Source organism: Petaurus breviceps, unplaced genomic scaffold (assembly GCF_028583685.1).
Source record: "Petaurus breviceps papuanus isolate PSGF00001 unplaced genomic scaffold, PetGlider_PUasm1.0 90743, whole genome shotgun sequence".
NCBI lineage: Eukaryota > Metazoa > Chordata > Mammalia > Diprotodontia > Petauridae > Petaurus > Petaurus breviceps.
Genome location: NW_027187332.1, coordinates 2,376,850 through 2,401,405, shown reverse-complemented (window position 1 = coordinate 2,401,405; position 24,556 = coordinate 2,376,850). Strand labels below are relative to the sequence as shown.

General features: G+C 36.1%; 1 long non-coding RNA gene across 1 annotated transcript in view; it reads left to right on the top strand.

Moving 5' to 3' along the window:
• The window catches only part of LOC138145627 (uncharacterized), a 197,006-nt gene that overhangs the window by 151,880 nt on the left and 20,570 nt on the right, over nt 1-24,556 (top strand). The window lies entirely within an intron of this gene.

Sequence of the window (24,556 nt, the reverse complement as noted above, 5' to 3'; positions counted from 1 at the left end):
TATATATATATATATATATATATACACACATACATATATATATATATTTATTTATATATACATATATGTGTCTATATATGAGGGTATATGGGCATATGAATACATAAGTGAATGTGTGTATATATGTTTACAGGTATACATAGATAGAGGGCACAGGACCTTAAAAGGTGAAATTAAGAGGTGAGAGGAGTGTGATGATAGGATACGGGGAGAGACAGATTGGGGTAAACTATCTCATACAGAAGAGGCAAGGGAAAATGATTGCAATGGAGGGGAAGAATAGGAAGGCAGGTGGGAATGGGTCAACCTTATTCTCATTGAATTTGGCTTGAGGAGGTAGTGAAATACACATTAAACAAGGTATCTAACCCTCCAGAAAAGTAGGGGGGATAGGGATGGGGGGGGGTGATGGAGGGGAGGGCAGGCTGCAGGGGAGGGATGTTGGAAGCACTCCCTCTTGAAAAGGGACGGGATCAAAATGGAGAATAGAATAAGTGGGAGTTGGGATAGGAGGGAGGAAAATATAGTCAGTCTTTTACAATGTATCTACTAGGTTATTATTCTGCATTAGCCACACATGTACAATCTATACTGAACTGCTTGTCTTCCCAGTAGGGGTGGGTGACAAGGAAGGAAGGGAATCAATCTGGAATTCAAAGTTTTAAAAATCAAATATTCAAATATGTATATATATATGTGTGTGTGTGTGTGTGTGTGTGTGTGTGTGTAATTTACATCATCTTACATGTAATTGGGAAATAAGACAACCAGAAACTGAGGCATAGAGACCCACTGGAAAAGTCGAAAGGGGAATAGGAGAAAATATGGGAGAGAGCAGATTGGAGGAGGGGTTATCCTGTGGGACTGCTAATTTGGGGCGGTGGGTCGGGGAAAAATTGGGAGAAAATTTTTAACTCAAAATCTGGCAGAAACGAATTATGAAAATCAGAAGTTAATAAAGCGTTAAAAAAGAAAAAAATATTAAAAGTCTTCATATCTCTGATCAATGTAGTGACCAACAATGCAGAGGACTAAGAGTGAAGCGTATCTCCCACCTCTCAGCTGAGAAAATAAGTCTACAATTATTTACATGACTAATATTTTCATTTGTTTTGCTTGAATATATTTATTTGCAAAAAAGGAGGGTCCATGGACTGTTGACTTTTACGTATCTAAATTGTAAAACATATTCTAAGATTTTTATTAATAATTGAGTTGCAGTTCATAAGAAAGATTGGGTAGACCTGAGTATGATATGACTTTAAAAAGTAAAACCATTTAAGAACAGGTAAAAAGAATAATTATTTTATACAAATGAGGTGCAAAGGAAAGAACCAATACAGAGGAATTAGATGGGGAAGGAGGTTAGTTCCGGAAATCTTCTTTCATTATGAGGGCTCAAGGGGGAGCAACACATACATATTTAGAAGAGTATAAAAGTCTTCTAAATTCAGAAATAAAATACTAAGAGGATAGGGAGATGGAGAAGATAAGGGAGGGGTCTTTAGAGAGAAGGGTGAGTGAAGGGGCTAAAGGGGGCTACAGTAGGATGCAGGGTTTAATGGGAATGGGAGGACAAGGGTAGATCCTTGGAGGGGGTTATGTTAAGTAATAAGAAGGCAAGGTAGGAGGTAGAAGTAAAGGAGTTAGGATAGTTAGGAAATACTAGATATGTGTGTGTTTATGTATGTATGTATGAGTAGATATGTATATGTGTATCTATGTAGCTATATCTGTGCTTAATTGTAGCCTTCTGGGGGAGAAGGGAAGGGGGAAAAATAACAAAATAAAAAGTACACAGCAGAGAACAAAAGAAAATTAACAAGTAAGTGAAGAAAAGATGGATAACCTTCAATGCATAGTATCTATTATATAGACTTCCTTGAAATGGAAATTTATTGCTATATATTTTTAATCCTCTCATGTTATACGGTGCACATGACATGCTTTTTTTTCTTTTCTTATTTTTATTTAAGTTTCAATATTTATGTTTATAATAGGTTTATTTTTCTTTTCTTATTGTATATTTAAGTTTCAGTAATTACAAAAGGGGGGTCCTATTGGTAGGGGTAGTAATTGAGAAGTTACAATGATGTTAAAAAAATAATATCACTAAAATATTTTTTTAATATTTAATGAAGGTGCTGATGTAGGCACCATTGGGAGCCACCTTCTTGTGTAAGCAAAACCATAGCCTAGGGGGAAGCTAGATGGCACAGTGAATAGAGCACCATCCCTGAAGTCAGGAGGACCTCAGTTCAAATCAAGTCTCACACACAACACAAAATACTAGCCGTGTGACCTTGGGCAAGTCACAACACCAATTGCCCACCTTCCTCCTCCAAAAAAAAAATAGTCTAGACACTGGGGCAGGGAGAGGGGAAGGGGAAGAAAGGAGTAGCAGCTGCTCACAGGTGAGGAGACAGAAGCCCCTGGTTAATAAGTGGGAGGTTTCTTTGTCCAGCATTCAACACAACCTTTAATATTGAGATGTCACAGCATATTGACACCTGGGTTGTTAAGGGTTAATGGTTGCATGAGAATTGAACACTATAACCACTAGCTTTTTAAGATCTTTGTGGGGGGCAGCCTAGTTTTAACTTGAATTCAATTTTTGGAAGAATAAAAAGTTAAGAAGATAAAACACTTGAATATGGAGAAACGAAAAGCACACTTTGTGTAGCCTATGCAGTAGCCACTTAAATACCAATCTACTTTGATAGTTGTTCCTTTGAAACCTGAGAAATGGAAATAAAAATCATAAAAGTGGTCAATTTGGTATGGTTAAAAAAAAATTCCTGTGACTGGGGCTGAGGCAGCTTCCCAAACTAGTTAACATCAGGGCTTGCAGTTTGTTGTTAAAGTGGATGCTAACCTGGAGATGTTTGCTCTTTATAAGGAGAAAATCTAGTCCTGAGATTTTTCTTTCAAACTTCTCCAATTGTCACAAGAGGAAACCTGTTCTGGCCCTACTCTTATTTGTTTTCTCAGCATTATGTTTACTGAGAGGTTCTATTTTACCTTTTTCTGTGGAGGGAAATCTTTGTGCTGGAAATTTTCTGAACTACTCCACCATCTTCCAAGAATCCTATGGAATATTTACATTTTGAAAATCAGCAAATGCTTTAATTGAAGTTTTATTGCATTTTTATTGTTTAGATTTAAGGAAGTGATGAAGAAAATGTTAATAATACAGGTTAAATTTCAAAAGTATGTTGTGTATACCTTTTTTTTTTGGAAACTGGTTGTTAAACATGTGCCAGGACACCACTAGAAATAGTTTCGAGAGCAAGTAATAATTTGTTTTTTCTTCCAGTTCTGTGAAACCAGAACTTTTTTTTTTTAATCTCCGAACTTCTTATTTTTACTCCTGGTCACATTATTCATTGATAGACCCCTGCAAGAAACACTTACATCATTAAAAAAAAATCTTCACTTAAGAAGTCGTCTACTTACATAGGATTTCAAGGTCTTATCTAGCCTTAACCCTATCTTTAAAAACAAAATAAACAAAAAAAGATTGCATGAGAAAATTTTAATTTTTCAAAATACCTTAAATAAGTTATTCAACAATTTTATATTGTATATTTCAGCTGTTGCATGCTTATCCCATGAGCCTTTATTATTTATTTTATACACTGTTCATATCTGTAAATGGTTGATTTAGACAAGCTTGTCCAAAGTCACAAACTGTTTATTTTCCCCTAGAAAAAAAATCAGATTTAAATCAAAATGTACAACCGCTCTCCAAAAGCTCAAATATAAACATTCTCTTTTCCTTAACTTTGTAAAATGTTGTATTTCCTTCATGGTGTCTCCCATAACCAGTTCCAGTTAGAAATCAGCTGGTGTCAAAAAGTAATTAATTCAAATACTGTCATCTTACAAAGTATTTTTCAGCATGCTTTTAAAGTTTCTGCCAGTTTTAAGTTAATACAGTAGTAACAAGATAAATTGTACAATCCAAGAAATAAAAGATTTAGTTTTTACTGGAATTCTAAAATACTTTATTTCAAAATATTCAAAAATTAGATTTTTGTTTTTACTTATTTCTGCCACTCCTCCCCTTACCAAAGGCATGTTAATTATCATATAATGAAAATTTTCTGGTTTTGTTTTATTAAAGAAGTAACAGGAAGTAAAACTCATTACTGCAGTAGAAAGACTGATTGATGGATTTGGAAATGGATTAGCTTCCCAATCTGCTTATGCTCCTTATTGCCTATTTAGCTTTGGTTGAGTGATTTTACTTCTCAGTGACTCAGTTGCCTCAATTAAAATTAAAGGAAAACTCTTACCATTATTTGAGCCAACTTATACTAAAATAAATAAATTTCTAAGAAACTGGTAAAATAATTGTATTGATTATTTCTGCAGTTTTCATTCTTGCCCTGCCATTCAGTTTAATGGATACGTTTGAGAACAACAGCAGCAATAACTTCTAAGTTGTAGAAGTTCTTTGATTTGTTCCCTTGATCTTCAAGCTGTTTACTACTTATGATAACAGAATCACATTTGATTTTATTAAATTATACCTTTTGGAGAAAGAAAAGTTTTGTAAAATACAATTCTGACATAAGCAATAAAATTCCATATGAACGAACAATCTTAGTTCTATGTGTTCAAGTGACACTCCCAGAAGGGAAGAATAAGAAAAGGAAGTCATCATTAAAATATACATAGAGTTATCTAGAGAAACTGAGATTACTCTAGCAGAGGTTCAGTGAAATAAGCGATCATGATTTCAAAGATTACTTAATAAAAATATTTCAAAGCAGAGCTGAAAGAGAAAGTGTACTTTGACTCACCCAAATATATATGATACATACAAATATGTGTGTGCATTATATAGGTATGTGTGCATATTTATTGGTATATTAGTGTATACATATAGATTTATACACATCAAATAATCTTTCTTCTTATTTTACCAACTTGATGCAACCCATGTGGTGAACATCATTAACATGATATTAATATTAATATGTTAACATATATAACATATATAACAGCTAATATTAATAATGATATTAAAATTAACATCTCTGTATAAGATTTGCCATATGGTAAAAAATAACAAGTAGAATATGTCCTCACATGAGGATAGATCTGACTTGACCTCTAAAGGATGATAGATAAAACATCCTGATTTCTTGCCATTAATACCTAAAAATCCATCATCATAGATCCATTCTTCCGCAAACCTTCTATGTTAATGTCTCTCTGTAATACGAAGATGATTCTAGGCTCTAAAAATGTCGATGGCTGTGGAACATAAGAACCAGGCGCCTTTGATCATGCTGAATGTCATGAAGTTCTATTAACAGATTGTTATCTGAGAGTCACTGTACATGTAGAAATGCTCAAAAGTACAGTGAAATCAGTGAAGCTGAGGCCATGGTGAACAACAGCATTTACGAAATTATAAAATAAATTAGTATTCAATTTGGACTGATATTTCTTTTAACATGATATGCTATAATGCTAACAAAGGTGACAGAAGGTGTTATCGGACTTGAAAAGACAATATGCTCTCAATATAGTAGGGGAACTATTACGCTTAAATTTGAGTTTCCGCAGTGGTTGTGAAGTCTTGTTTGGTTGGTATATACAATCTCACTTATTCTACCATATATAGCCAGCCCAGGTAATTCTTCATATCTGATCCAGCTATCCGCAAGACTATCAAAATTTACTCTAGTACAATTGAAAGTTGATTTTAATTATATTTTCCTAAAACTTAACATTTATTTAAAATACTCTTTCTTGGTTCCTTCCCCTGCTTAACTTCACCCACCACCCTCTTCCCAGAGAAATTTGCCTAAAAGTCAAGCTTTGTCTTGTAATTACCTCCACCTTTGTAACCTCACCCTTCACCCATTATCCAGAGAAACTTGATTAAACTAAATGGTCAGAACTCAACAACTTGTACTATCATAGCAACTCTCATGCCTGCAAACTACCCTCATTACCTGAAAACCTTTGTCTTGTGTCTGTATTCACATATCTTAGCTGTGGTTAAGGGACCTTCTAAACTGGAATTCCAAATAATGTCATCTCAATTCTGAATACATCATGAATAGCCAATCTGAATAAAATTGTACATGTGTTACTCAAGATTTTGCTCTGTCATTTTCCTGATTTGATAAAAGACTCTGTTAGTCATCATTGAAAGTCTTTGTTCATCAAGAGAGGGTGTTAACTCAATTGATCAGTTACTAGTAGACTAACATAAATTAAAGCTACTTAAAACTTTGCTTGTCAGAATTTATCTCACTATACCTTATATAAGCATCTTAATGTCTGACAGTCACTATGTGTATACTGTCTAAGCTACTCCCTAACTCATTTTCTCATTGATTTAAAAACTACAATCTAATGAATACTACCAGTGCTGCTAAAGTAAGCATAAATTCAATGTCCTATATCACTCTTCACTAAGCTGATTACAAAACATCTTTCTCTCATTAACATTCCTCGAGATATGTTCTATACTTTTGTACATTCCTTGCAAGTGTAAGGGCCACCTCATTCTTGTCTTTTGTAGCAGCAAGCACCCCAGTATTCCCAGGGTGGCTGCTAACACAGGTTCTTAACTATGCTTTTCTAAAGGAAAGCAACTCAAAATGGGTTAACAATCTTGCTTTAATGAATCAAACATATCATTTACCTAGTTCAGGGGGAAAAGTCAGCACCCCGAACTTCAGAGTATACAGACAGAAATTACAAGCAGAAGTTACAAGAAGACAGAAAAACATTTCAAGCAGACAGGCCACCAATGGTCTGACCATTATATGCATCCATACCTAGTCAAAGTTACCAGAGAGGGAAGAATCAACATACGGGTTCTAAAAGCCAGGGGGCTCTCAATAGCTTTCCAGAGTCTTGTCTGGTTAAATAACACAACACTTCTCAAAGTGAGCCCCAAAGCAAAGCCTCCCATCAGGGTTTATATAGCCTTCTCCTGGCTCAGAGAATGTAACATTCCTCTTGACCCACTGCACAATTAACAAGCCTCCCACCACTGGCTCCAGGTGCACTTAAGACTATCAAAGTGCATAGGGGCAGGGAAGATCTTAAATTTACATTCCCATTGCATCTTTGTATCCCCAGAGTCCTGAACATAGAAGACTCAATATGTGACTTTTTTGGAGAGTGATGCTTCTATGTCAATCTATAAATTGATTTAATGGCTGAAAATCTAATATAATACTTCTGGAACTTGTTGGTGTCAAGACCCCTTCATATATTTAAAAATGAAAGATCCCTCCAAAAGACTTTTATGTGGATTAGATCTATTGATGTTTGGTATTAATAACTATAATATCATAGTATTGTTGTGAAACAATTTTTGATCTAGTGGACCCACTGAAAAGATTTTAGGAACCCCCATAGTTTTCTACATGACACTTTAACAGCAACAACTCTAAAGTGGTACATCTTTTAAGCAGTTATAAATTAATTTACATCTTATTGAAAGAAAGAACTTACATCAGTATTCAATTCTCTATATGCATAACACACACAACTGACAAATAAATTGTAAGTAAATGAAAGACAACAGGCAGGTTATACTTTAAAAAATGACTAAAAATGGGTGAAATTTTGCCCTCAGCAATAACAACAACAATATTTCATCAAATATTTTTTGTTCTTTGCTGTAGTAGATAAAGTTCCAAATTTATTGTCAACAAGATCTGAGTTCAAATCCAGTTCAAATACTCACATAAGAGTCATGATTAGTGTGAATAATAAATGAATGATGAAGTCATATAATTTGAATTCAGATTGTATATTTTAAAAAGAGCTTGAACCAGTTGCTATATTTTATATCTAATCATTTTTTCAAATAACATAAAATCAAATAACATGATTTTTAATATGTATTGATTATGTAACTTTAAACTCTCAGTCTCACTTACCACATTCATAAAATTAAAATCTTTATAGAACCTATCTCATTGAAGACTTTTTTCTTATTTGTATGGGGCAATCAGGTGCAAATGGCTCATCCAACTTCAAACAGGTAGTAAACTTTAAGTTCCTGAGGCTGGATTTGAAATCAGCTCCTCCTGACTTCAGGGCCAGTGCTGTATCCACTGTGTCACCTTGCTGCCCCAGCCTTACTGAACATTAGTGAGAATCAGGTGACATATTTCACAAACTTTAGAGCACAATACTTCTACTGGATTTTTAAATCATTGTCATTGTAAACATCACCATCATTATTACTTTCAGCTTGAAGTTCTTAGAATGAGAATAATCAGATTAGAAGAAAAAATATAATGGTGATGTGCTATATGCCTCACAAGAGGAAGAAGATGAATTCTATTTTTTGCTGTTTTCCCCCAATTTTATTTTTTAGTTTACATCATTCTTTTCCACAAGATTTTGAGTTAAAAAATTTCTCCCAATTTTTTCCCTACTAACCACTTGAAAAAAGCGAAACTACTGAATATAACCTCCACCGATCTGCTGTCTCCCATAAGGTCCCCCATCCCCCATCTGAATTTCCAGTAGGGCATTGTGGATCTCTATGGACCAGTGGCTGTGTGTGTGTGTGTGTATACACATACACACACACATATATATGTATATATATAAATAGATAGATATGGAAATATATATATACATAGATAGATATAGAAATATATATATATATAATTTCCAAGTTACATGTAAAATTATATATATATTAAAACTTTGAACTCCAGGTTTTTTCCCTTTCTCCCTTATCACCCACCCTTACTGGGAAGACAAGAAATTCAACATAGGTTATATGTGGGTAGATATGTAAAAATAGTGTATATATTGTGAAAGACTAACTATATTTCCCTCCATCCTATCCCATGCCCCACTAGTACTATTCTCTACTTTGATCCTCTCCATTTTCAAAAGTGTGTGCTTCCAACTACAAGCCCCCCCCAGCCTGCTGTATCAGCAATGCCATATTCACAATGCCTATAGAGATTACAAATATGCTGATATAATTATCCATCACAAAATATGTCAGGTTTACCATTTGGGGAAATAAACTAGAAAATTTATTAAGATACCAAAACACTGAGTCCCAAAACCAGAAAGTGAAAGCCATCAGAGTAGTTATGACATTGGCACAGGTAGATAAAGTAGAAAGCACCCACATTTTCAAGCCTTTAAAACAGAACAGGCTACCTCAGGCAAAGGTCCTCCTCTCCCCACTCACCGCAACCACCCAGCGTCCTGGAAGCACACTCCCAGCAGCTCTGGCCTCTGGCAGTCCTCAGCAGGAGTCCTAACTCAAAAAAAAAAAGGCAACTGCCACCAACTGCCAACCACAGGACCGTTAGCTCGGCTTTTTTTTCTCTTGCTCTGCTATGTCAGCACGTCCATGGGGCATGGGAGATCTTTAAATCCCATAACCCTTACATTCGGCCCCAAGATCTTTCATGTCCCTTACTTGGCAAAAATACAGTAGGAATAACTGGTGTCAACAAAATTTCACAACAATATAACAAGAATAGCACACAATAAACACAAAAAACCATATTTTAGGGTGGGGCTTGAGAACAAGCTCCCCATCATTCCCCCCACCCCAAACAAATGGGGCCCCAAAATCTTGTGGTAAGGGGTGAAGATCTCTTCTTCTATGGCTACTTGCTGCTGAAATCGGATGTAGAGCTGTCCCTGTCCTTAGAGGTCCCATTTGAGAGGTCAGCTCTTAATATGCTTGATGCCAGGTCCAAGGGTAACATATCACAGTTGCAGACAGGGGGTGACATCCAGCTTAAGCTATCAGGCATCTACAGATGGAGGGTACCAAGCCTGTGGAAACAAATCTAACAAACAAGGTGAACAAACAAAAAATCAAGAAGAAGCAAAGAGACAATAACCAGACTATTGTAGCCTCACTCATGGTAGAATAAATGATTTAAGGTGATGGTATCTGGAACAGCAGCATACAAAGAAGGAGTCATCTTATTCAACTGTCTATAATCCACAGTCATTCTCCACGTCCCATCTGATTTTCTTACTGGCCAGACAGGATTATTCCATCTTGTGGTTGTAGGGACTAACACTCCTGCTTCAACATATTCCTTTATAGTAGTGGCAATTTCATCTTGCCCACCTGGCACACGATACTGTTTTAAAGTAATTACTTCAGAAGGTTCAGGTAAAGTGATTGGGTCCATTTTTAGTTTTCCTACTAAAATTGTATTAATTCCTATCTTCCTCACAACAAATTGGTATCTTCCTTCAGGTAAATTCAGAGTCATGCCTCTCAATACATCTATTCCAATGATGTATTCAGGAATGGGTACAACAACCACAGTATATTCCTTCTTAGGTAACTGCCCAATTTTCATTGTTATTTTAACCTGTCTGGCTGATATTTCAGTGCCTCCTAGACCTGTGATGGTAATAGGAGTTCCATGTTTAAACTTATCAGGGTTTCCATAGATGAGTGTGGCCTCAGCCCCAGTATCAATCAGTGCCCTAGTCACAGTAGTTGATCCATTCTTCCAATATATTGTTAAACCAATATGGGGTCTGCAATCTCTTCTGCATATTTCTTTTATCTGGGCTGGGGCTTGGCCTATCTCCTATTCCCCCTGAAGGTGGGGCAAACTTGGATACAAAGATTCAGATTCAGAAATACCTGCGGGGGTGGTTCCTGCTTCCCTGTTCATTCTAATGCTAAGTACCTTTTCTTGGTACAGCTTATGCAGCTCTTCAGTTGGAATACCATCTATTCTTCTAAAGTCCACCCCAGCTCTTAATAGAGCAGTAAACAGTTCCCTTCTTGTGGGTCTATTTTGTCTCTGAATCCTCTGGCTGTTTACTCTTCTCTCTCGAGGCAATTTGTCTTTTTCCCATTCCCCTAAATCGCTTAATTGTGAAATCTTATCCAGCACCTCTGAAAGAGGGTGCCCTATTTCTCCAATTAAAAGAGTCAGAATTAGGTGCTTATATGCAGGAGGAGCCGTCTTCACTATGATATTTCTATGAGGAACTCCTAGGGGGGTATCATAATATGCATTTGCATCTCCAATCAGGATAGCAGTTTTCATTACCTCCTCCTTTAGTTTTCTCATACAGTCTCTAAGTGAGTACCAGGGTCTGTCTCCCCTAGGCCACATGGATTCAGTTGGATATTGCTTTTTGCAACCTTCTGCAGCTAAAGCTAGAAGATTCGTTTTGTTATTTCCTCCTTGCATATGATGATCCCTAAAAGCCTGGTGTACAAAAGGATTCTGACTGATACTTATGAATTTTAAACAGTCCTCATTGTCCAGTGTTATTCCTCCAGCGCCTTCATCAGTGATTCTTACTATCCAAGACACTAAAGACTCCCCCATTCTTTGGGTAAATCTACTCAATATATCAGTGATCTCCTGTTGAGTGAAATCCTTAATTATCTCCCTCGACTCTGTTTTGCCTCGGTGGTTCTCCTGCCTTCTTCTTTGTATGGGGAGAGCTTCTACATTAGGAGACTCCTCATCTAACCTTGTTCCATTCTCCTCACACATATTCTCCTGGAAGCTGTCAGGGCAACTCTGCCCAGCCTGTACAAAAGCTGCATGCACATTCCTTCTGCTAGTTTTTTGCTTCCTTTTAGCTACATGAACAGTAGCTTGCTCCTGGACCACATGGGTCCCTCCAGTTTGCTCTTCTGAGTACTGTGACACAGAAGAATCCTCAGGCAAACCAGCTGACTCCCTAGCCATCCTAGCTCTTTCCTTCAGCAGCTTATCCCTACTTTTACACATAAGGCGATAACTTGTTAGCAGCACCCAGCCTCTCCTGCACACTCCTGCCAGTTCTTTGCCTGGTTCTATGGGTATTGCTTTCAAACATCTTTCCAAATCTCCAGGTTCTCCCTCTCTTAGCCTTGGTTCCCAGTTTTCACAGGGCCCTGTGCTTTTAGCCCATTCTCTGGCTAGAGAGGAATAAGGCATATCCTCCCATCCTGGAATAGCTATTTCTCCCTCTAAAGCCCCACTGCTTCCAAATAGAGGCCTGACATTTTGTGATCCCATCCCGGTCGCCAAATGTATCAGCAATGCCATATTCACAATGCCTATAGAGATTACAAATAGGCTGATATAATTATCCATCACAAAATACGTCAGGTTTGCCATTTGGGGAAATAAACTAGAAAATTTATTAAGATACCAAAAGACTGAGTCCCAAAACCAGAAAGTGAAAGCCATCAGAGTAGTTATGACATTGGCACAGGTAGATAAAGTAGAAAGCACCCACATTTTCAAGCCTTTAAAACAGAACAGGCTACCTCAGGCAAAGGTCCTCCTCTCCCCACTCACCGCAACCACCCAGCGTCCTGGAAGCACACTCCCAGCAGCTCTGGCCTCTGGCAGTCCTCAGCAGGAGTCCTAACTCAAAAAAAAAAAAAAAGGCAACTGCCACCAACTGCCAACCGCAGGACCGTTAGCTCGGCTTTTTTTTTCTCTTGCTCTGCTATGTCAGCACGTCCATTGGGCATGGGAGATCTTTAAATCCCATAACCCTTACACCTGCCTTCCCTTCCATCTTTTTTTAAATGCTTTATAAACTTCTGATTTACATCATTTGTTTCCGCCAGATTTCGAGTTAAAATTTTCTCCCCATTTATCCCCTACCCACTGCCCCAAAATATCAGTCCCACAGGATATCCACTCTTCCAATCTACTCTCTCCCATATTTTCTCCCATGCCCATTTCTACTTTTCCAGTGGATCTCTATGCCTCAGTACCTGTACATCTTATTTCCCAATTACATGTAAGGTGGTATTAATAATAGCATATATATGTATACATATATATATTTGAATATATATGTATATATATTTGAATATTTGATTTTAAACTTTCAATTCCATATTCATTCCCTTCCTTCCTTGTCACGCACCCTTACTGGGAAGATACGCAGTTCAGTATAGTTTGTACATGTGTGGCTAATGCAAAACAATAACATAGTACATATATTGTAAAAGATTGACTATATTTTCCTCCCTCCTATCCCACCTCCCACTTGTTCTATTCTCTAATTTGATCCCGTCTATTTTCAAAGGTGAGTGCTTCCAACTTCCCTCCCCCCCAGCCTACCCTCCCTTCTGTCATTCCCCCTCTCATTCCCTTACCCCCCTAGTCTCCTGGAGGGTGAGATACCCTATTTAGTATGCATTTCACTCCCTCCTCAAGCCAAATTCAATGGGAATAAGTTTGACCCATTCCCTTTTGACTTCTTTTTCTTCCCCTATATTGTAACCATTTCCCCTTGCCTCGTCTGTATGAGATAGTTTACCCCAATCTGTCTCTCCCCATCTCCTCTCATTATATTCCTCTCACCTCTTAATTTCACATCTTAAGTATCATTCTTCCTGGTAAATTGGTGTGGTGCCCTCTATGTATACCTGTAAACATATATACACACATTCACATATGTATTCATATGCCCATATACCCTCATATATAGCCAAATATGTGTGTGTGTGTGTGTGTGTGTGTATAATCCCTTCAACTACTGAGAAAAGTTTCATAAGTTACAATTATTATTTTTCTATGTAGGAATGTTAATAGTTCAACTTTGGTAAGTTCCTTATGATTCCTTTTCCCTGTTTACCTTATCATGCTTCTCTTGTTTCTTGTTTCTAAATGTCAAATTTTCTATTCAGCTCTGGTTTTCTCAGCAAGAATGCTTGAAAGTCCTGTATTCCACTGAATGACCATATTTTCCCCTGAAACATTATGCTCAGTTTTGCTGGGTAGGTGACTCGGTGTTGATCCCATCTCCTTTGCCCTCTGTCGTATCATATTCCAAGCCCTTCAATCCCTCAGTGTAGAAGCTGCCAGATCCTGGGTTATCATGATTTTGTTTCCACAATATTCAAATTATTACTTCCTGGCTGCTTGTAATATTCTCTCCTTAATCTGGGAATTCTGGAACCTGGCTATAATATTCCTAGGAGTTTTCTTTTTGGGATCTTTTTCAGGAGGTGATCGGTGGATTCTTTCAACCTCTATTTTTCCCTCTGGTACTAAAATATCAGGACAGTTTTCTTTGAGAACTTCCAGGACGATGATTTCTAGCTTCTTGTTTTGGTCATCGCTTTCAGGCAGTCCAATAATTTTTAAATTATCTCCCCTGGATCTATTTTCCAGGTCAGTGGTTTTTCCCATGAGATATTTCACATTGCTTTCTATTCTTTCATTTGTTTGGATCTGTTAAACAGCATCTTGATTTCTCATAATGTCATTAGCTTCCATTGGCTCCAATGTAATTCTGAAGCAATGATTCTCCTCAGTGAGCTTCTTTGAGATTCTTTTTCCATCTGGCAAATTCATCTTTTTTAAGGCATTCTTCTTCTCTTTGCCTTTTTGAGCCTCCTTTGCCATTTGAATCAGTCTGTTTTTTAAGGTATCATTTTACTCAGTCAGGCTGTTGACTCTCATTTCATAATTTTCTTGCATTGTTCTCATCTCTCTTCCAAATTTTTCCTCAACTTCTCTTATCTGCTTCTTAAGGTCCTCTATGGCCTCTAATCAGCTCGTATTTTGCTTTGAAGCTTTTGGTGCAGGAGTTCTGACTTCACTCTTTGCCTCCTGTTCCATGCTTTGCCCCTTTTTGTCCCCAAAATAGGAGTGCATTGTTGCAATCTTCTGTCTTCTTTGTTTCCTTTGCCTCCTCATTTTTCCACCCAATTACTTGACTTTGGGGCTTTTTGCCACAGTAGGACTCTGCCACCAGACAGGGGAGCTTTAGTCCCAAATCCTGGGGTTTTCTCAGCTGCTGGAGGTATTAGTTGGGTGTGCTCTGTAAGGTCTCCACATCCTCTGGCAAGCTGGACACACACTCCAGAACCTCCACCCTCAATGGCACTCCAGATCCAAGCAGGCTAAAGCAAGAGCGATTACCCCTCAGACTGGTGCTTGGTCCCCCTACACTCTGCAGGCCAAGAGATGAAGTTGCCACATGGTGTTGGCTGGCTGTGCAGGTGTCTTAGCTGCTTTTTGCCCGAGGGGTAAAATTCAAGCACTACCACTTACTGGTCCCAAAGTCCAGACTGTACTGACCTCTCACTTTTTCCTTTGTGTCTATGTGTTGATAAATCTGGAAATGACCACAGATGCTGTTGATCTGGCGTCCCTTTGGCCAGCGGCTGGTCAGGCCCACCCTGGGGCTAAAGCCTCTGTGTGGGGCTGGGCTCCCAGAGCGCTGTCCTGCATTCCTGCCAGCCTTCCAGGCTGTCCTCAGCAGGAGGTTAGCTGCTCTGTGCCATTTTGTGTGTTGTGCAGCTGCAAAGTTTGTTTAGAGTCCCCTTTTTTCATGGATTGTGGAGGGTGGAAGCAGGAGCTGTGGGAAGGTGGTGCTTCTACTCTACCATCGTGGCCCCACCCCCCCATGGTATCCCCTCCCTTCCATCTTACCTCCTCTCATTACCTCCCCTTTACTCTCCTGTAGGGTGAGAAACCCAATTTATTGTGTATGTTATTCCCTCCTTAAGCCAAAGTTATTTCATGTCATTCTGTCCCTAAGCAAATTCAATGTGAATAAGGCTGCCTAATTCCCCTTTCTCTTCATCCCCCCCCCCTTCCGTTTTAACAGTTTTCCCTTGACTCTTCCATATGGGATAATTTACCCCATTTTATCTGTCCCCAACTCCTCTCATTACATTGTTCTCTCACCTCTTAATTTCATCTTTTAAGTATCATCCCTTCATAAATAATTGATCCGGTGCCCTCTGTCTATGTATGTATACCTGTGCGTATTAACACATTCTCACATATGTATTCATACAGCCACATACATTTCTATTCCCTTCAATTATTCTCCTAATGAGAAAAGTTTCATAAGTGAAAATTTTACATGTAAGAATTTAAATAGTTCAAATTTGATAAGTTCCTTATGATTAATTCACTGTGTTTACCTTCTCATGTGTCTATTGCTTCGTGTTTCTGAGTATTAAATTTTCTATTCCACTCTGGATTTTTTTTTATCAAAAATGCTTGAAATTCCTCTATTCCAATGATTGACCGTATTTTCCCCTGAAACATTATACTCAGTTTTGCTGGGTAGGTGATTCTTGGTTTTAAACCCAGCTCCTTTGACTTTGGGAATATCATATTCAAAACACTATGATCCCTTAGTGTACAAGCTGCCAGATCCTTTGTTGTCGTGATTATGTTTCCACAACATTAAAATTGTTGCTTCCTGGCTTCTTGTAATAATTTCTCCTTGATCTTGGAATTCTAGAACCTGGCTATAATATTCTTAGGCATTTTCTTTTTGGGATATTTTTTCAGGAGGTGATTGGTGGATTCTTTTATCCTCTATTTTGTGCTCTATTTCCAACACATGAGAGCAATTTTCCTTGAGAATTTCTTGATGCATGATTTCTAGGTTCTTTTTTTGATTTTGGCTTTCAGGTATTCCAATAATTTTTAAATTATCTCTCCTGAATCTATTTTGCATGTCAGTGGTTTTTCCAGAGAGTTAATTCACCTTGTCTTCTGCCGTTTTCATTTGTTTGGATCTGTTTAAGAGTATCTTGATTTCTCATATAGTCACTAGCTTTCATTTGCTCCAGTCTAACTGTGAAGGAATAATTCTCTTCAGTGAGCTTTTGTGATTCTTTTTCCATCTGCCAAATTTAATTTTTAAGGCATTCTTCTCATCATTGGCTTCTTGAGCCTCTTTTACCATTTGAGTTAGTCTGTTTTTTAAGGTGTTATTTTCTTCAGTCAGGTTGTTGACTCTCATTTCATAACTTTCTTACACTATTCTCATTTCTCTTCCCAATTTTCCTCCTCTTCTCTTATTGGTTTTCAAAATCCTTCTTGAGCTCCTCTATGGCCTGCAATCAGCTCATATTTTTTGGAAGGTTTTGGTGAAGGATGTCTGATTGTGTTATCTTTCTCCTGTCCCATGCTTTTATCCTTTTTGTTCTCTAAATAGGAGGCTAATGTTGGATGCCTTTGCTTGCTTTGCTTCCTTTGCTTGCTCATGTTGCCACTCCATTACTTAACTTTTGAGCTTTTTGTCACAGAAGATCTCCGCTATCCAAAGGAGAGCTTTGTCGCAGTTACTGGGTTTTTTTTTACATCTGCTGGAGCTATTAGTTGGGTGCCTTCTCTGAAGCCTCACATGATCTGGCAAACTGGTCACACACACCAGCACCTCCACCCTCCACCACAATCCAGATAGAAGCAGGTTAAAGTTAAAGTGATGACCCCTCAGACAGGTCACTTGGTCCCCCTACAATCTGAAGGTCTGGAGCTCTGAAGCAGCAATGTGGCAGTGGCTGGACAGCCACCACACCTCAAATGCTTCTCACCCCAGGGGAAAAGGCCAGACCACACTCCAATTTCCCAGGTCTCAAAGTCCACACTGCACTGACCTCTCACTTTGTACTTAGTATCTATGGGTTGATAATTCTGGAAACTGTCACATCTGCTGGTGATCAGATGTCTCTCCAGCTGGATGCTGGTTGTGACCACCGTGAGGCTAAACCTTCTGTCTCTCTTGGGGCTGGGCTCAGCTCCTAATATGGTGTGCTGGACCCTTCTTGCTGGCCTTCCAGACTATCATCAGTGGTAAGTTAGCTTCTCTCTGTTATTTTGTGGGTTCTGTACCTCCAAAGTTTGTTTAGAGTCATTTTTTACATGAATTGAAGGATGTGGAAGCAGGAGCCACACAGAACTCCTGTTTCTAATCTGCCATCTTGACTCTGCTACCAAAAAAAATCTATTTTTTAAAAATGCTTTGTTGTCTGAATCAGTGAAGCTTATATTTAGGGGTGATATTAATATAAATGTGAACATGAGAGAATATTTTAAAAATATAACATGGAATAATAATGGAAGATGCTTATAGAATATGAAGTAACATCAATTTTGCCTATCTAAAAATGTATTTAATAAGTAAGAAATATTTAGAAATATTTAAAAATAAAAATGATTATCACAAAAATAATATAAAATTTTTACCTTGTCACTACGAAAACTCCACTACACATATCAAAATATGCAAGATTTTTAAAAGAAGTACATTTAACTTTTTATTCAATCAATCTCTGAATATTTATAACAAAATGTTGTATTGAACCTTGTTGTATTGAAATTCAACAAAATTGAATATTTACCAGTAGCAAAGAGGATTCTAACAGAGTCCAAATTATTTCCCCAGTTTTTTATGGTTTTCACTGATTTGGCTTGAATTAATTGAACAATTAGTTGTCTCAGGATAGTAAAGACATAAATTGTGAGCTTATGGAGATATAAATAGCATTATTATTAACAAGTAATCTGTAAACAGAATAACTTTTATTAAACTCAGCTTAGATACTGGAGGGACTCAGGGAAGTTATTCTTTTCATCACTAGCTAGATTCACAAGAATGGTTATAAAATTAGAAAAGATAGAAATGTACAGAATGGGCTAGAAATCTTACAAGCATGCATTGTACCCTGAGAACTATGTAGATGGTATATTAAATTTAAAATAAAAATCTCTGCAGTTTCCTCACTTGACACATTCATGAATTGGTCACTTGGGAATTGGAGAAGTACCTATTGGGCCAAATTACTGCACCTTCTTTATTGGGTTAAATTGTTTCCCTTCATTCCTCTCTAAGCTGCACTTTGGATTCTCTTTTAACTTTTTCCACCATGCATACCATTGAAATATTTTCATGTTACATGTTTAGTCCATCTCTGCATTACTTCTTACTTTGGAAGAAGTCTCTGCTTCTGCAGCCCTTTCTTTTGATTGTTGGTTCCAGAATTGCCATTGTCACAAGGAGGCCCACAACAGCCATGTCCTTATTCCTCTCCAAACTACATTCTAAACTCTTCATAAGGTTTTCTCCAATATGCTCCAACTTTAATTTGAACTATATGCCCCTTTCAGCTTTTCAACTCCCTTCTTTGTATTGTCTTTCTGCATTCAAATGTAAGTTACTTGAGGCAGGTACTGTCTTTCTACATGTATCTCTATGCTTAGTTCTTTGCATAGTGTCTGGAACAGAATAAATATTTAATAACAAAAGACTGTTGAATTGGCTTGATTTGAAAAAAAAAAACTCCAACCAAAATAAAGATGGAAAGCCATACTTTGAAATGAAAATTATGGTGTAAGAATTTTTTAAGTTCAAAATAATTAATATTCAATTCTGCTTTAGCATGAGTTTATTTGATCTCATATTAAATTCATTTACATTTCCCACAGACTGCTCAATTAAATGGATAGCTATTTAATCCTTAATCTCCTTTCTGTGGGCTTATTTCTGTCATTTTCCTGAATTAACAGTGATCTAATATTTTGTATCTATATTTTACCAATTTATTTATTGCTCAGGTCATTGTGATATACTCTTCCTAGGATTATTTTCTTCTCTAGGATATTGACAAATTACATTACACTTTAATAGTTGACAGGATCATTTATTTGCTTGTTGGACCATTGGCTCGTTCATTTTAGCTAGTTGTCCATATCATTTTTATAGCAAACTTTTCAAGGAAAATACATTAAAAGAAATGTTTTTGAAGTTTGCATTATGAGTAAGTTATTGAACTAGGGACTAGGTATATATACAAAAATTAGGCAATTTACATCCTCAAGGAATTTCTATTGATGGGAAAATATTACATATACAAATAAAATACTTGTGCATAATAATTTAGAAATATTATTTTAGCAACAATCAAAATGAGAGATTGGAGAGAATATATCTAATAAACAAAGGGAGAGTGACATCTGGAGCTGGAACCAAGATGACACAATTGGAAAGCACTAACTTGAGATTGTACAGCATTCTCAAACAAAATATTTCAATACAATGCCTCAAACTGAATACTGGAGAGGCAAATCCATCAAAATGGGATGTTGTTCTTGTCCAATACAACTTAAAAAGTGTGAAAGAGAAATCTGTAATATGTGAATGAAGTAACTGGTTGTAACACCAATGGTGGGACTAAGTGACATCAACAGAAGCAGCAATAGCTTTGGGAGTTCTGAAGCCATTGGCAATAAGGGGACAAGGCAACTGGTCAGAAAGAGATTACATTGTACCCATGTACTATCACTGGATGCAGGACCATATGCTATTTTTCAGCTCATTTGCTAATACTCACTTTAGGCTCATAGTTCAAGGGTAGAAACGATCAGTTTCAGGCACGTAGGAGTTGAAGACTTGAGGGTCAATATCACTTCCAGTCTCAAGTGATAAAGGGCCCTGAAGAACCATATCACATTTGGTCCCAAAGGAGGAGGGGTCTTGAGAAGAAGTATCAATTCCAATTCCAATGGATCAAGGACTATTTTTGGGAAAGGATAAAAGCGTAGATCAGGAGAACAGTGACTACATGTATCTCCTGATCAGTCCAACTCTGAAGCACTGAAAACTTCCAAACCCACAGAAGGAGCTCTGAAAACAGCAGGGTGAAAAAGGCTGAGGCTTTAGGAAGTGCCCCTCCACCCCTCCCATACTGGAAACAGAGTCCACAATTAAAAATATATATCAAATCAAGAAATAGGGTAGAAACTAAGCAAACAACAATAACAACAACAAAAGAAATCAATCAAAAAATCTCTTGTGGCGCCAGGGAAGATTAGGCATTTGATATATCCATCTTCCTAGAAATACTCACTTTTTCAGAAATTAAAAAAGTCTCATCTCTAATATTTCTTTGTACTCCTGGCAACCATTGTTTATGTGAGTTGCCAAAGCCTTTAATTCTTCTCACTTTGCAAAAATTGCTACTTGTTTATCTGTATTGTTTATGCTACCACATTACCTTGAGTTTCAACTGTAAATTATCATGGCTGGATTTCATGTTAGTTTTCCTAGAGGATAATTTTTTACTTTACCAATCTATGCTGTTCATTGAGGAAAAACTGCTCTCAATTTTCTCCCATCCTCCTGTGTGATCTTTGGAAAATGAGATTGTACTCTAATCTGGTCTAAAACTCTAAAAAATGCTATGTCTTTAATTTTAGCAAAGGGAAGAAGCATCGGCTTGCTAAGATTTTTCTGTTTTGGATTCCTTGATGTGTGAAATTATTACAAGTTTATTTTTCCCTAGAAATAAATGATTATCACTGTTTTGTTATGTATTTTCTTATATATTCTTTTAGAGGACATATCTTATCTGAAGCTATTTGGCATTGTTCCTCATGTTAACAGTTCTTTTCTCACTTTTTCATTGTTCCTATTTGTTATTGATACTGATTTTTATTTTAAACACTTGATTTAATTTTGCAAAGAAGTTAATTTTACAATGAGGCCCAGATTAGTAATTAATAATCTCTCATCTAATATGATATTCATTTAATTGTCCATTATGTTGTTTTCTGCTCATCTATCCCCTGCTCTTTAACTCTCCTTTTGAAGAAAGTATCATTGATAAACAGAGAAGAAGTTTCTGAGTTGTCTCTAAGCCTCTGGCCCATTTCATATATTTTAATCCTAAATGACATTTTCTAACATGTTTTCTGTCATGCTCTTCTATATTCAAATTTGCATTGCAGTCGCCAAGAATCATTGCCTTTGCTTACTTAGTTTGGCCAATTTTTTAAAACTTTACTTTACATGATTTATTTATTCAACTGTTGCAATGAACACTTGTATAAAAGTTGAAATTATCTTATTAGTGTTTTGTTGGCAAATCATTATGAGCCATGAAAGAAAAACCAAGTCTACAATGAAATAATAAAACTGATTGACTTTGATATCTGATAAAATCAACTCTTCTAACAACTTTATTAGATAATCCTTAGAGAAATTCCAAAGCATCTTTCCATTTTTCTTCAACTTGTTTTTGTTTTTAGGTTTCTTTTATAGCAACACCATCAACCTACTTGAGCTTTACCCATTCCATGTATGGGTGTGTGTGTGCTTCCTGTACAGCACCTATTATGTTTTAGAAACTCAGAAAAAGCTGCAAAGAAAAAAAATAAAACAAGCAGTTTTGTTAACACATTTTTTTTCAGATAACTGGCCAAAAATGTAAAGTAATTCTGTGACTATGAATACCTTGTGATTTTCTTTTTTCAGAACTGCCTATTTACATCCTTTGAACATGATTTATCTATTGGAAAGTGTTTATTAGCATCATATTTTTAATATTTGTTTATATTTCTTGGATAATAAACATCTTAAAATTATTATATGAGAATTTCCCCATGTTATTATTTCCTTTCTTAGCCTAAATGCACTGTCATCTGTGTAGAATTTTTCAAATTCATATAACCCTAGAGAAGCAACTAAAAATGTTTGAAACTTAATGACATTAATGAATTTGCAATGTAAAAAATGACACCAAAAATCATTAGCATTGCTATATAGTACCAACTAAGTCCAGCAGCAAGAGATGGAAAAATTACATAAAATAACTGTAGACAAATTTAAATACTCAGGAGTCTACCTGCCAAGACAAATCCAAACACTACATAAACACAACTACAAATAATTTTTCACATAAAAAAAGAAAAATCAAAACAACTAGAGAAATACCCATTGTTCACAAGCATATGAAATCAATATAATAATGACTACAATTTCACCTGCTAATTTCCCTATTCCATTAATTTCCCTCTTCAGGCTAATATATGATATCCATCAAACTACAAAATGGTCATTTTATAAAGTTAGAAAAATAACACAATTTTTCTGTAATAACAAAAGTTCAAGAAATGCAAAGGAATCAATGATGAAATAATTATGAACTAGTTGGCCTAGCATTCCAAGATTTTTAACTATATTACAAGTGTTAGTTATTAAAATAATCTATTATTGCCTAAGTGATAGAATGTCAGATTAGTAGAATGTAAAAAGGTATAAAATACAGAATGATAAATGACCTTAGTAATTTAGTGTTTAATACACCCACATATTCAAGTTTTGGGGATAAGAACTTACCATTTGACAGCAATTATAGTGAAAATTGGAAAGCAGGTTGGAAGGTACTAGGCACAGACCAGCATCTCATGTATTAAATTATGATCAAAACTTGTCAATGGCTTAGACATAAAAGATAGTATCATAAGCAAATTAGGTGAGAAGGGGGAAAAATGTACTTGTCATATTTATGGATAAGATGAAAGATAGGGAAGATGATGGGAAGTAAAATGGATAATTTTGCTTAAATTAAATGAGAGAGGTTTTTACAAAATTAATGCAACCAATTTAGAAGGAAAACAGTAAAACAGAAAAAATCATAAATCTATCTGACAAAATCTTCCTTTGCCAAACAGTTAGGGAACTGAGACAATTTATAAAATAATATGATTCATTGTTTAACTAAGTAATATTTAAATGACATGAACAAGCAGTTTTCAGAAGAAGCAATCAAAGCTATTAATAGTCACATAGAAAAAGCTTTATATCACTATTGATTAAACAAATGCAAATTGAACTCTGAGATTCCACATTACCCCTATAAGATTGGTTGATTGGATGACAGAAAAGTAAAAAATGACAAATGCTGGAAGGGATGTGGAAAGATTGGGATACTAATATAGTTCTGGTAAAGTTGCAAATCAGCCCAAACATTCTAGAAAACAATTTGAAACTACATTCAAACTCCATTCCTTTGACCCTGCCATATCACCTCTAGGTTTGTATCCCAAAGAGATCAAAGAAAGGGGGGAAGGTATCCTATCGGTAGAAACATATTTTTAAGTGCTCTTTTTGTGCTGGCAAAGAATTGGAAATTGAGGGGATACTTTTCAGTAGTTGAATGCATGTACAGATTGTGAGAAACTGTTGTGATGGTATATTATTATTCTCTAAGATAGGATGAGCATGATGGTTTCAGAAAATGTGGGAAGACCTATGAACAAAGTGTAGTGATCATAATCAGAAAAAAAGCATTGACACAGTAACAGAATTATTTCAGTGATTTACAACTCAGAAAGATTTACCTATTCTGAGCAAGGGAATAATCAAAGAAAATTCCAAAAAACATACGATGAAAAATGCCATCCGTCTCCAGAAAAAGAAATTATATGTAGATTAAAACATATTTTTATGCTTTATTTTTATAAATTTCATGTTTCCTTTACAACATGGTTAATATGGAAATATGTTTTGCATGATGTTACATGTGTCAGTGTTATCATATGGTTTACTTTTTTAAGCATGAAAGCTAGGTAGAAGTGAGAAATAATTTGGAACTCCTATTTTAAAAAAGTGAATGCAATTTTTACATATAATTAGGAATTAGTCAACAAAACAAAAAAAATATGAAAAGGATGTTTTCAGAAAACCCTGGCAACACTTATATGAACTGATGCAAAGTGAATTGAGCAGAACCAGGTTATTGTTATTAAAAATAACAACAATATTGTACAAATGATCATATTTATAGCTTTCCTTTTTTCTTAAATATTTTTTTCCTCCAGGTGATTTATATTGTCTTCTTTATCAAACATTAACTTATTAAATTCCATTGCTTTTGACAATTTTAGAAATAACATGTATAATTTATTTACATACATAAAAAGGCAGTAGAAAATGGACATTCAATTTTATATTTAAAATACTCATTTGTGTTCTGTGGATCAGATTTGAAACTCTA